Below are 15484 nucleotides of genomic sequence, written 5' to 3'. Positions count from 1 at the left end.
GGGTGCTGGAGAGCGAGGTAAGTACAATTTGTGTGAGGGGCCTGGGCATATGGGGGGCCATTATAGGTCTTGGATAACCCCTTTAAGTTTTATGATATTTTTTTTCCTCCCAAAGCTCTTGAATAGTGTTGATCACGAATATTCGAATTTCAAATTTTTATCGCGAATATAGGTACTTAGAAAATTTGCGAATATTTCGAATATAGTGATATATATTCATAATTTTGAATATTTGATATTTTTTTTAATCAGTACACATGATCCCTCCCTGCTTCTAGCTTGTGGGCCAATGAGAAGGCTGCAGTATATTTGACTTTAGGAGCAGTGTTGTTTGCAAATTTTTGTAATGCGAATTTTCGTAATACGTAATACGAAAAAAAAAAGATTATAGCACTATATTAGCTAAATTGCTCTATATTAGTTTTTTTCTAATATTCGCTATATTGATATATATTCTTGCTTTAGAATATTACGAATATTTGAAAAAAAAAAAGTTATAGCAACATAGCGAATATTCGAAAAAACGAATATAGAGCAATTTAGCTAATATAGTGCTATAATATTTTTTTTATAGTTGTCATTTTTTTCCAATCTGAACTTCAGATGAGAAAAAACTTACAATTATTAGACAAAGAAGATTATAGCACTATATTAGCTACATTGCTCTATATTAGTTTTTTTTCCGAATATTCACTATATTGCTATATATTCTTGTTTTAGAATATTACGAATATTCGAAAAAACAAAGTTATAGCAATATAGCGAACAGTCGAAAAAAAATATATATATAAATATACAGCAATTTAGCTAATATAGTGCTATAATCTTCTTTGTCTAATAGTTGTAAGTTGAAAAATTCGCTATAAAAATTTGAATTCCGAAAATTTGCTTATTACACAATCATTACCTTGCCGATTTTTCGAGTAAAAAAAATTGTAGAATATAATTAATATATTCGAATTTGCGAATATTCAATGAATATTCTACAAAATATTCGCGAAATATTGCGAATTCGAATATGACCCTGCCGCTCATCACTACTCTTGAACGTAATGACAACAATAGCAAATAATGTCATAAATAGCTATAGATTAACACATGGTTGATAGCGTTAATGAACAGCGTGTTTAAAAACACAATGCACTGCAGTCATGTGTTATGATTTTTAATATTCCAAAGCTTCCAAAAATTGTCACTTATCAGGGGCAGATGGTGTTTAAACACATAAGATGTTATTGGAAAAACAGTGGCTTGTTGGTTGAGCAAGCATGCAAAAAGTATGCCTTAATGGGGTCATTTGTAGACCAAAGAGATTTAAATTTTCCATATACCAATGGAACCCTTTTTTCACGCCCTGCCCTGTAAGTGATCTGAGAAGATCTGTCAGACTTGCTGCACGTAATTCTATCTGACAGATTGCTTTGTTGTGGCTTTGGGCTGGATCCCACCCCCTCACAAGTTCTGCTCATTTTTTTGTTAGTGATGCTATTTATACCTGCCTCTCACTATAGACATTGTGGTTTATAGTTTCTCCTGGAGTTCTCTGCTGGTGTTTTGTGGATCTACTGCTCCCAGTTCGACTTGTGAGTCAAGATGGCAGCCCGCATGTGTTTGCTGGCGAACACTGCGAACTGGCCATCACTGATCATCAGTTTCCAAGCAGACCACAATAGAAACAGCTCTGGCCCTGCCAGTTTTTTGGTGGTTCTTGGCTCACAGATCCTGTCCATCACAAAATCATCAACATAGTCCTCGCTCTCCCCGCCATTTTTATCAGACTGTGATATCTCCTTGGCTCACTCCCAATTCCCTCCTTTTTATTTGTCCAGAGAGTCACTGTCACTACCACTGCCCCTATCATCACCACCATGGCAACAATTCCCATCAGCACTACCACCAACACAGCCTCATGGCAGTCCAAATACTGATTGCTCTCACACAAGTAATCATCAGAAAGAGTCACTTGACTATCTGCCTGTCACGGACGTACCGAGACATATGGACTTCCCGGCGACTGAGTGGCTGGAGATCTATGAGACTGGGAACACGTGGTTTGATCTGACAGGTTTTCCTTGTGGATTAATAGGTGTCTGTGTTGTTTCTGGTAATGGCCACACCCCTTGCCTCCAGGTGTTGCTTATGTGGTAATTTAACCCTACTTATTTATAGTTGCTTCTCCCACTATGCTGTGCGGTTTATAGCTTCTGTGCATGTGGATTGTTTGTGGTTGGTCCTTTGCCAAGTTTCTGGTGCTTCCATAGCCTCTTTGAAGTTAAGTCTTTCCTTTCCCTTTTGTGATCTGTGTTGCATTTCACTATTGTTTGTATTAGGTCTGAAGTAAACTCCTGTTCGTCCTTCCATTTGGAGGAACAGGTAGTCTCATTGCAGGAATGCAGGAAAGGACAGTGTAAGGTTTGACTACTGTGCTATTTGGGTTTATAAATGCAGTTTCAGAAAAGATGTTTCTCTACTGTAAAACATAAGTTGCAAACTTGTAATGCCATTATCCCCCCCCCCCCCCCCCTCACCACACCAAAAATATAACGATGCAGGAAAGGTGGTAATATTTGTGTCCATGGTGTAATTTGCATTTCATTTTATGGTGAAAAAAATAAGTTGAACTAAAAGGTGGGCTAAAATATTTTAATAAAATAAGGTGTAATTGAGTGGACATTACCAACAGCCAACAGCACTATTAAGAACCATTATTATTGTAAGTAGCGGTAACAGATGATTTAGAACAATACACCTCTAGTCATCTGGAAACCCCAAAAACTCCTCACTAGTGTCCAAACTCAAGCTCAGTGTCTCACTATCAGTGGTATCACTATCACTGGTGTCTTCATACACCAACACCAACCTCAGAAATGTCCAAGACATTACTGATGCCACACTTTTTGAAGGATTTTAGAACTGTTTCATACTTCAATGCCATGATGACTTCACCCACTCACAGACTTGGGTGATAGTGGGCCTTTTCATCTGTCCACTGGGTGTAAGATCGTGAGAGTGTTGAACACGAATATTCGAATAGCAAATCTTTATCACGAATATCGCCACTTCGAGAATTCGCTAATATTTAGAATATGGTGCTATATATTCGTTATATAGAATAATCGGCATTTTTTTCATCTGAACACATGATTCCTCTCTGCTTCTTGCTTGTGGGCCAATGAGAAGCAATGTCAAGTTCACAACAATACTTAGTGCACCAATCAGTAATCTGTAGTCAGACCTGTCAAAATGTGAAGTTGCACGTAGTGCGAAAAAATATTCTAATCACTGCCGATTGGCGCAATCGGGAATATATCGGAGCACTTGACTCTATCTGCATATAAAGCTATTCTAATGTTCTGCCATGCCAAACATTTTCTCCAGACTCAGGAAACTTGTACCAGCTTGAAAAATGCAGCCAAAGTGACCCACGTCTGTATTTCGCGTTACTCGTAACAGATTAATGCCAGGCTTGGGACCTGTTAGTGAGAGCTCCTGAGCCACCTAATTTGCATCATGTTTGTTTTATAAGACGCAGTGCATCTTATAAAACGAAAAAGACAGTACTTTTTTATTACAGGTGGCTGATTTTGTAGGTTAGAACAACAAGAATTAGGTGCTGAAGCACCTGTATTATTAACCACTTCCCGACCACCCATTATCTATAATCGTCCTGGGTGGTCGGCTATATCTCTGATCGGACATTTCTGAAGTCCTTTCAGAGATTGCAGCTGCATGCTAATAGTGCAGCTGCCAAGAGTGAGCGCGCTGTCAGTGACAGCAGGGCACCCCAGAGAGAAGGCAGGGACGTTCCTGTGTGTCCCTAAAGGAACTGAAGGAGCACTGTGTATACAGATCAGGAAGCGATCTGCTGCTTCCTGTCCCGACCCGGTTGTCATGTGACTGCTGGGGCCAGGGGAGTGCAGGAGCTGTCAGGTCTTCCATAGACCTCGATCAGCCGTGCACTGAGGCTGTACAGTGCAGTATTATGATGTACAGGCTCTCTGGGGGGTGTATTTCCCCTGCAACTGGAGTTACTAAGTCAGCCCTAGTTACAGGAGAAATCAGTAGTTAAAAAAAGAAAAAAAAAAGAAAAAAAAATGAAGTTATATGTCCCCCAGAGGTCTTGTATGACCTTATGGGGGACACAAAGTGTAAGAAAAAAAAGTTTCACATTAAAAAGAAAAATTCCCTTCAAATCCGTCATTTAAAAAATGTTAAAAATGGAAGAAATAAAAATAAAATAGACATATTTGGTATCGCCGCATCCGCAACCACCGGCTCTATAATATTATCACATGATCTACCCCATCAGGTGAATGCCGTAAAAGAATAAATAAATAAACATTGCGCTAAAACAGATTTTTTTGTTAGCTCACCTCCCAAAAAACATAATGTTAATCAATCAAAAAGTCGTATGTACCCCACAATAGTAGCAATAAAAATGTCACCTCATCCCACAAAAAATGAGCCCTCACACAAGGCAATAGCCAGAAAAATAAAAATAAATGCTCTTATTGTGTAAAACTTAAAAAAAATAATCAACATATTTGGTATCGCCGTGTCTGTAACAATTTGCTCTACAAAAATCTCACATGATCTACCTCATCAAGCAAACTGTGTACAAAAAATAAATAAAAATTATGCCAAAACATGACTCAAAAAGTTGTATGTGCCCCAAAATGGTAGCAATAAAAACGTCACTTCATCTTGCAAAAAACAAGCCCTCACACAAGACTATAGCCCGAAAAATGAAAAAATAAAATAAAATAAAAATGGCTCTAAGAAATGACAACACAAAAACATGATTTTTCTAAGAATGTTTTTATTGTGTAAAACATAAAATACAATAAAAACTACACATATTTGTTATTGTTGCGTCTGTAATTACCGGATATATAAAAATATCACATGATCTACCCCATCAAGTGAATGTTGTAAGAATTTTTTTTTTAAATGTTCACCTCCTAAAAAATGAGATAAAAAGCAACCAGACCAAATGTACCCCAAAATGGTGCCAAAAAAACCTACAACTTGTCCTGCACAAAATAAGCCCTCACGAGGCACATTCAACATCAAATAAAAAGTTATCGCTCTTAAAACCATGACAGAAAATTCCATGTTTGAAACTCCAGATGCCGCTCCTTCTCTTCTGAGCCCTGGCATATCCTTAAATAGCAGTTTACGACCACAATTGGGGTCTTACTGTATTCAGGAGAAAATGGGTAGCAAATTGTGGGGTAAAATTCTCCTGTTATATTTTGTGAAAAATAAAGTTTGGGCCTAAGTGCTTTTTCTTGTAAAAAAAATGGAATTTTTCATTTTCACACCCAAGTATTAAAAATTCTATGAAACACCTGTTGAGTGAAGTGCTCACTACACCCCTTAAAAATTCCTTGGGTGGTGTAGATTACAAAATGTGGTCCCTTTTTGAGGGTTTTCATTGTGGGGATACCTCAGGGTCTCTTCATATGTAACATGGTGCCCAAGATTATTCCAGCAAAACCTGCCTTTCAAAAACCATATGGCGCTCCATGCCTTCTGTGCCCTGCTGTGTGCCGACACAGCAGTATACAACCACATTTGGGGGTTTATGCAAACTGCAGAATCAGGGTAATAAATATTGAGGTTTGTTTTATTATTAACCCTTGATGTGTTCCAGGAAAAAATTAATTAAAATAGAAAATCTGCAAAAAAAAGTGAAATTTAGAAATTTCACCTCTATTTTACTTTAATTCCTGTGGAATACCTGAAGAGGTAAACAAAGAGACTTCAGAACTGAACTGGACCTTAAAAAAGTTGACTAAATATATAAAATTGCATTATCAAAATTATGCCCCATAAAGTAGACACATGGGGAATGTTAATTAATATTTTATGAGGCATCACTATCTGTCTTAAAAGGAGAGAGATTCAAATTTAGAAAACAGTAAATTTTTTCCAATTTTTGTTACCTTTCGGATTTTTTTTTATAAATAAAGGTAAAACATATTGACTCAACTTTTCCTTTAACATGAAGTACAATGTACAAAGTAAAAGCATTCCAGAGTTATTACCACATAAAGTGACACATGTCAGATTTGCAAAATTAGACTTGGTCAGGAAGGGGGCAAATGGCCCGGATGTGAAGTGGTTAAAGGGGTTTTGCCACTTCAGCAAATAGCATTTCTTATGCAGAGAAAGTTTCCATAGTTACGACCTCCCTGCAGTCCAGCAGCATGGCTGTGCTAGTACACTATAGGCCACCAGAGAGGCTGGCATTTTTTCTTATAGTGTGCAAGCACAAGCACCACTGCCGGATTACAGGGTGGTTGTAACCATGGAAACGATCAGTGTATAATGTGATGGAAAAATAAACCAAGCCAGCAAAGGAGGCAATATGGACAATAATACATTAGTAAGTGCCTTGTATTAACTTCCTCTACATGATAAATGCCACTTGCTGAAGTGAGACAACCCTTTAAGACCTCCCCTGGTCAATTATCAGTGACTGACAGCTATGTACATATATATACACACTTAGGCCTCATGCACACAAATGTATTTTCGGTTTGCATTTTTACAGATCAAATATGGACTTATTCATCTCTATGGGCCCGCAAAAAAACTGTGGTCAGCACACAAATGTTATGTGTGTTCTGTCCGCATCCATTTATCATGTAGACAAAGTTAATATAAAGCACTTACTAATGTATTGTTATTATCCATATTGCTTCCTTTGCTGAATGTTGTTCTGCTCATTCTGCACAGGCATCTCCCTTCCATCTGCCCCACTGATTGGCTGTTCCAGGCTGTCTGTCAGCCTGAGAGCCAATCAGGCCAAGCCCTCCTCCAACTTTCTCCCCGGGTCATGTGAGCATCCTTTTTCTTCCTTCTCCATGGTTTTGTCTGCCAATATATGCAGTAAAATGGCACTGTGTGCAATATGTGCAGTAAAATATTCAAGATAGCAAAAAAAGTATGAAGAGTCAGCAGGAAACCGGATGCCGTAATCTACTGGCCGGTGTCGCTGCTACCCGCCAAAAAATGGAAAACATGTCAAGTATGCCAGTAGTATTCCACTTCAAATGCTTCGCTCAACACTAATAAATGTCATTAGGAGCAAAAGTGAAAACAAGTGCCTGGTTTGGTTCCATGCTGAGCAGATGATCCTAGTAGAAATGAGTATAGCCATTGTGTAGTCTACAAATCTTCTGTTAAACAGTTTGTATGTACTGTATTTTCTAGACTTGTGTCTTAACACAATTAGAAACTGATGCCGAGGCATGTTCCCATTTCCTGTGGAATAAAAATTTGCACTACTTGATTTAAATGACACAATGTAGCTTATAGAAAAGAAGTTTACTATTTTCTGTAGGCACACAGTAAAAAATAATAGACAAAGCTTTTCTTACCACGGTGTATCCTATCAGAATGGAAATTAGACTCACTCAGCAGAAACAGGCTTTTCTGTAGGTTTTCTCCATCCATAGTGCATGTCCAATATATTAAAGGGTAGCCACCTGAAACCCAAAGAGTATGGTGCATGGGTCCCAATAATTAGAATAGGATCCATGCACAATACTTGCTGGGCGTTGCATGGTTGTCACAGCAACTGTCCTGCCCAGAATGAATCTTCCTCTTTATGTGAATGGGAGAGGAAACCTTGCACTGCATTGCCGCTACAAGCTAGACAGAGTGCAGGTAAAAATGGAAGAGGAGTCAGCGCTCACACAAGATATGCTCTCTATTCAAACCGCTTATCGGTGGGGTTAACAGGAGTCAGACCCCGCTGATCAGATATTGATGATCTATCCTAAGGATAGGTCATCAAACTCCTGACACTGCACAACCCCTTCAAATTAATAATTGTAAATATCCTGTGAATTTTGAATTGCACAAATTAGTTTATGTAGTTCTATGACAATTTTTATCAATCTCACAAAACCCTAAAATCACTCAATATGTTTTAATCAAATTGTACATAACAATATCCTCTTGCATTGATATCACAGTAAAAAAAAAAATGGACTCCCATTGATAGCTGAGTTTTATACTTTTTCTTTTGACTTTCTGCTTTGAGTCTTAAAAATAAAAAAATATCAATATCAATAGTGGTAGAATCTGGAACTATATAACGAAGCTGCCCTTAGCAGTATGGCAAAAATTGGAAAGCTATGTGCTCCAAATGCTTGAAGAATTGTATTATAAAAGGTTTTAATTCCCAGCCATCTGTCCCAAGGAGACACTAAATGACCAAATCCTTTGCAGACTTTTTGAATTAAAAGAAAACATGGAAAATGACAGCTTGTAAACTAGATGCTTTCACTAGAATGCATCATCACAACTGCTACTTTGAAAACTGGCAACTAATCCTTCTGCCAATCAATTTCATTGCCAATTAGCTGTGAATCCATGGAGGATCTAAATGATTTCTCCAATACATTCATTTGTGGTGAGATTGATAATGCTATTGTTCTTATTTGTATATTATAACATCAGATTTACAATTGAATATAGAACATGTGAAATATGAAGTAAATCTAATGGTAAGAAGCTTAACTTAGCGATTATAAATATGACAGAACAAGGAAAGAACAAAAAGAGAAGCACTCATAGGGTAGGACCACAGGACATGGTCGTGATCTGTTTAGGTCACGAATGGCTGCAGTTGAGAAATTAGTGGCCAATAGAGTTGAGCGAACACCTGGATGTTCGGGTTCGAGAAGTTCCGAACCCGATCCGAACTTCGTCCAGAACCCGAACCCCATTGAAGTCAATGGGGACCCGAACTTTTCGGCACTAAAACGGCTGTAAAACAGCCCAGGAAAGGGCTAGAAGGCTGCAAAAGGCAGCAACATGTAGGTAAATCCCCTGCAAACAAATGTGGATAGGGAAATGAATTAAAATAAAAATTAAATAAATAAAAATTAACCAAAATCAATTGGAGAGAGGTCCCATAGCAGAGAATCTGGCTTCCCGTCACCCACCACTGGAACAGTCCATTCTCAGATATTTAGGCCCCGGCACCCAGGCAGAGGAGAGAGGTCCCGTAACAGACAATCTGGCTTCATGTCAGCAGAGAATCAGTCTTCATGTCATAGCAGAGAATCAGGCTTCACGTCACCCACCACTGCAACAGTCCATTTTCATAAATTTAGGCCCAGCACCCAGGCAGAGGAGAGAGGTCCCGTAACAGAGGATCTGGCTTCATGTCAGCAGAGAATCAGTCTTCATATCATAGCAGAGAATCAGGCTTCACGTCACCCACCACTGCAACAGTCCATTGTCATAAATTTAGGCCCAGCACCCAGGCAGAGGAGAGAGGTTCCGTAACAGACAATCTGGCTTCATGTCAGCAGAGAATCAGTCTTCATGTCATAGCAGAGAATCAGGCTTCACATCACCCACCACTGTAAGAGTCCATTTTCATAAATTTAGGCCCAGCACCCAGGCAGAGGAGAGAGGTCCCGTAACAGAGGATCTGGCTTCATGTCAGCAGAGAATCAGTCTTCATATCATAGCAGAGAATCAGGCTTCACGTCACCCACCACTGCAACAGTCCATTTTCATAAATTTAGGCCCAGCACCCAGGCAGAGGAGAGAGTTCCCGTAACAGAGGATCTGGCTTCATGTCAGCAGAGAATCAGTCTGCATGTCATAGCAGAGAATGAGGCTTCACGTCAGCCACCACTGCAACAGTCCATTGTCATAAATTTAGGCCCAGCACCCAGGCAGAGGAGAGAGGTCCCGTAACAGACAATCTGGCTTCATGTCAGCAGAGAATCAGTCTTCATGTCATAGCAGAGAATCAGTCTTCATGTCATAGCAGAGAATCAGGCTTCACCTCACCCACCACTGTAAGAGTCCATTTTCATAAATTTAGGCCCAGCACCCAGGCAGAGGAGAGAGGTCCCGTAACAGACAATCTGGCTTCATGTCAGCAGAGAATCAGTCTTCATGTCATAGCAGAGAATCAGGCTTCACGTCACCCACCACTGCAACAGTCCATTTTCATAAATTTAGGCCCAGCACCCAGGCAGAGGAGAGAGGTCCCGTAACAGACAATCTGGCTTCATGTCAGCAGAGAATCAGTTTTCATGTCATAGCAGAGAATCAGGCTTCACATCACCCACCACTGTAAGAGTCCATTTTCATAAATTTAGGCCCAGCACCCAGGCAGAGGAGAGAGGTCCCGTAACAGACAATCTGGCTTCATGTCAGCAGAGAATTAGTCTGCATGTCATAGCAGAGAATCAGGCTTCACGTCAGCCACCAATGCAACAGTCCATTGTCAGATATTTAGGCCCAGCACCCAGGCAGAGGAGAGAGGTCCCGTAACAGAGGATCTGGCTTCATGTCAGCAGAGAATTAGTCTGCATGTCATAGCAGAGAATCAGGCTTCACGTCACCCAACATTGGAACAGTCCATTGGCATATATTTAGGCCCTGGCACCCAGACAGAGGAGAGGTTCATTCAACTTTGGGTAGCCTCGCAATATAATGGTAAAATGAAAATAAAAATAGGATTGAATGAGGAAGTGCCCTGGAGTCCAATAATATATGGTTAAGGGGAGGTAGTTAATGTCTAATCTGGACAAGGGACGGACAGGTCCTGTGGGATCCATGCCTGGTTCATTTTTATGAACGTCAGCTTGTCCACATTGGCTGTAGACAGGCGGCTGCGTTTGTCTGTAATGACGCCCCCTGCCGTGCTGAATACACGTTCAGACAAAACGCTGGCCGCCGGGCAGGCCAGCACCTCCAAGGCATAAAAGGCTAGCTCTGGTCACGTGGACAATTTAGAGACCCAGAAGTTGAATGGGGCCGAACCATCAGTCAGTACGTGGAGGGGTGTGCACATGTACTGTTCCACCATGTTAGTGAAATGTTGCCTCCTGCTAACATGTTGCGTATCAGGTGGTGGTGCAGTTAGCTGTGGCGTGTTGACAAAAGTTTTCCACATCTCTGCCATGCTAACCCTGCCCTCAGAGGAGCTGGCCGTGACACAGCTGCCTTGGCGACCTCTTGCTCCTCCTCTGCCTTGGCCTTGGGCTTCCACTTGTTCCCCTGTGACATTTGGGAATGCTCTCAGTAGCGCGACTACCAACGTGCGCTTGTACTCGTGCATCTTCCTATCACGCTCCAGTGCAGGAAGTAAGGTGGGCACATTGTCTTTGTAGCGTGGATCCAGCAGGGTGGCAACCCAGTAGTCCGCACAGGTTAAAATGTGGGCAACTCTGCTGTCGTTGCGCAGGCACTGCAGCATGTAGTCGCTCATGTGTGCCAGGCTGCCCATGGGTAAGGACAAGCTGTCCTCTGTGGGAGGCGTATCGTCATCGTCCTGCCTTTCCCCCCAGCCACGCACCAGTGATGGACCCGAGCTGCGTTGGGTGCCACCCCGCTGTGACCATGCTTCATCCTCATCCTCCTCCACCTCCTCCTCATCCTCGTCCTCCTCGTCCTCCAGTAGTGGGCCCTGGCTGGCCACATTTGTACCTGGCCTCTGCTGTTGCCAAAAACCTCCCTCTGAGTCACTTCGAAGAGACTGGCCTGAAAGTGCTAAAAATGACCCCTCTTCCTCCTCCTCCTCCTCCTCCTCCTCCTCCTGGGCCACCTCCTCTTCCATCATCGCCCTAAGTGTTTTCTCAAGGAGACATAGAAGTGGTATTGTAACGCTGATAACGGCGTCATCGCCACTGGCCATGTTGGTGGAGTACTCGAAACAGCGCAACAGGGCACACAGGTCTCGCATGGAGGCCCAGTCATTGGTGGTGAAGTGGTGCTGTTCTGTAGTGCGACTGACCCGTGCGTGCTGCAGCTGAAACTCCACTATGGCCTGCTGCTGCTCGCACAGTCTGTCCAGCATGTGCAAGGTGGAGTTCCACCTGGTGGGCACGTCGCATATGAGGCGGTGAGCGGGAAGGCCGAAGTTACGCTGTAGCGCAGACAGGCGAGCAGCAGCAGGATGTGAACGCCGGAAGCGCGAACAGACGGCCCGCACTTTATGCAGCAGCTCTGACATGTCGGGGTAGTTGTGAATGAACTTCTGCACCACCAAATTCAGCACATGCGCCAAGCAAGGGATGTGCGTCAAATTGGCTAGTCCCAGAGCTGCAACGAGATTTCGCCCATTATCACACACAACCAGGCCGGGCTTGAGGCTCACCGGCAGCAACCACTCGTCGGTCTGTTGTTCTATACCCCGCCACAACTCCTGTGCGGTGTGGGGCCTGTCCCCCAAACATAAGAGTTTCAGAATGGCCTGCTGACGTTTACCCCGGGCTGTGCTGAAGTTGGTGGTGAAGGTGTGTGGCTGACTGGATGAGCAGGTGGAAGAAGAGGAGGAGGAAGCCGAGAAGGAGGAGGTGGCAACAGGAGGCAAAGAATGTTGCCCTGCGATCCTTGGCGGCGGAAGGACGTGCGCCAAACAGCTCTCCGCCTGGGGCCCAGCTGCCACTACATTTACCCAGTGTGCAGTTAGGGAGATATAGCGTCCCTGGCCGTGCTTACTGGTCCACGTATCTGTGGTTAGGTGGACCTTGCTACAGATGGCGTTGCGCAGTGCACACTTGATTTTATCGGATACTTGGTTGTGCAGGGAAGGCACGGCTCTCTTGGAGAAGTAGTGGCTGCTGGGAACAACATACTGTGGGACAGCAAGCGACATGAGCTGTTTGAAGCTGTCTGTGTCCACCAGCCTAAATGACAGCATTTCATAGGCCAGTAGTTTAGAAATGCTGGCATTCAGGGCCAGGGATCGAGGGTGGCTAGGTGGGAATTTACGCTTTCTCTCAAATGTTTGTGAGATGGAGAGCTGAACGCTGCCGTGTGACATGGTTGAGACGCTTGGTGACGGAGGTGGTGGTGGTGTTGGTGGTACATCCCCTGTTTGCTGGGCGGCAGGTGCCAACGTTCCTCCAGAGGCGGAGGAAGAGGCCGAGGCGGCAGCAGCAGAAGAGGCCGAGGCGGCAGCAGCAGAAGAGGTAGCAGGGGGAGCCTGAGTGACTTCCTTGGTTTTAAGGTGTTTACTCCACTGCAGTTCATGCTTTGCATGCAGGTGCCTGGTCATGCAGGTTGTGCTCAGGTTCAGAACGTTAATGCCTCGCTTCAGGCTCTGATGGCAGAGCGTGCAAACCACTCGGGTCTTGTCGTCAGCACATTGTTTGAAGAAGTGCCATGCCAGGGAACTCCTTGAAGCTGCCTTTGGGGTGCTCGGTCCCAGATGGCGGCGGTCAGTAGCAGGCGGAGTCTCTTGGCGGCGGGTGTTCTGCTTTTGCCCACTGCTCCCTCTTTTGCTACGCTGTTGGCTCGGTCTCACCACTGCCTCTTCCTCCTAACTGTGAAAGTCAGTGGCACGACCTTCATTCCATGTGGGGTCTAGGACCTCATCGTCCCCTGCATCGTCTTCCACCCAGTCTTGATCCCTGACCTGTTCAGTCTGCACACTGCAGAAAGACGCAGCAGTTGGCACCTGTGTTTCGTCATCATCAGAGACATGCTGAGGTGGTATTCCCATGTCCTCATCATCAGGAAACATAAGTGGTTGTGCGTCAGTGCAGTCTATGTCTTCCACCGCTGGGGAAGGGCTAGGTGGATGCCCTTGGGAAACCCTGCCAGCAGAGTCTTCAAACAGCATAAGAGACTGCTGCATAACTTGAGGCTCAGACAGTTTCCCTGATATGCATGGGGGTGATGTGACAGACTGATGGGGTTGGTTTTCAGGCGCCATCTGTGCGCTTTCTGCAGAAGACTGGGTGGGAGATAATGTGAATGTGCTGGATCCACTGTCGGCCACCCAATTGACTAATGCCTGTACCTGCTCAGGCCTTACCATCCTTAGAACGGCATTGGGCCCCACCATATATCGCTGTAAATTCTGGCGGCTACTGGGACCTGAGGTAGTTGGTACACTAGGACGTGTGGATGTGGCAGAACGGCCACGTCCTCTCCCAGCACCAGAGGGTCCACTAACACCACCACGACCATGTCCACGTCCGCGTCCCTTACTAGATGTTTTCCTCATTGTTATGGTTCACCACAACAACAAAAATATTATTTGGCCCAATGTATTGTATTCAAATTCAGCGGGATATAAATTTGAGGCCTAGTATTTAGGCGCTGGGTGACCGGTATGGATTTAGTGACAGAATTAGACTTGGAAATGCACAGTAGCGTGTGTGTGAAGTTATTCTGAATGACCCTATGTGCACCTTGAATATTATATACCCTTTTAGGGATAGATTTCAAATAGCTCTGATATAGCAGAAACCACTAAATTATGAAATTGCTAAATTGGGAATTGTATTTCAACCCTGAACAAAAAATGTGCTTTAACGGACACTAAATAACTTGCCCAGCCACAACAGTACAGCGGTAACGACAGATTTAGCGGGATATAAATTTGAGGCCTAGTATTTAGGCGCTGGGTGACCGGTATGGATTTACTAACAGAATTAGACTTGGAAATGCACAGTAGCGTGTGTGTGAAGTTATTCTGAATGACCCTATGTGCACCTTGAATATTATATACCCTTTTAGGGATAGATTTCAAATAGCTCTGATATAGCAGAAACCACTAAATTATGAAATTTCTAAATTGGGAATTGTATTTCAACCCAGAACAAAAAATGTGCTTTGACGGACACTAAATAACTTGCCTATCCACAACAGGACAGCGGTAACGACAGATTTAGCGGGATATAAATTTGAGGCCTAGTATTTAGGCGCTGGGTGACCGGTATGGATTTAGTGACAGAATTAGACTTGGAAATGCACAGTAGCGTGTGTGTGAAGTTAATCTGAATGACCCTATGTGCACCTTGAATATTATATACCCTTTTAGGGATAGATTTCAAATAGCTCTGATATAGCAGAAACCACTAAATTATGAAATTGCTAAATTGGGAATTGTATTTCAACCCAGAACAAAAAATGTGCTTTGACGGACACTAAATAACTTGCCCATCCACAACAGTACAGCGGTAACGACAGATTTAGCGGGATATAAATTTGAGGCCTAGTATTTAGGCGCTGGGTGACCGGTATGGATTTAATGACAGAATTAGACTTGGAAATGCACAGTAGCGTGTGTGTGAAGTTATTCTGAATGACCCTATGTGCACCTTGAATATTATATACCCTTTTAGGGATAGATTTCAAATAGCTCTGATATAGCAGAAACCACTAAATTATGAAATTGCTAAATTGGGAATTGTATTTCAACCCAGAACAAAAAATGTGCTTTAACGGACACTAAATAACTTGCCCAGCCACAACAGTACAGCGGTAACAACAGATTTAGCGGGATATAAATTTGAGGCCTAGTATTTAGGCGCTGGGTGACCGGTATGGATTTACTAACAGAATTAGACTTGGAAATGCACAGTAGCGTGTGTGTGTGAAGTTATTCTGAATGACCCTATGTGCACCTTGAATATTATATACCCTTTTAGGGATAGATTTCAAATAGCTCTGATATAGCAGAAACCACTAAATTATGAAATTGCTA

Source organism: Bufo gargarizans, chromosome 3 (genome assembly GCF_014858855.1).
Source record: "Bufo gargarizans isolate SCDJY-AF-19 chromosome 3, ASM1485885v1, whole genome shotgun sequence".
In the NCBI taxonomy this organism is placed as follows: Eukaryota; Metazoa; Chordata; class Amphibia; order Anura; family Bufonidae; genus Bufo; species Bufo gargarizans.
This window is presented reverse-complemented; position numbering follows the sequence as displayed.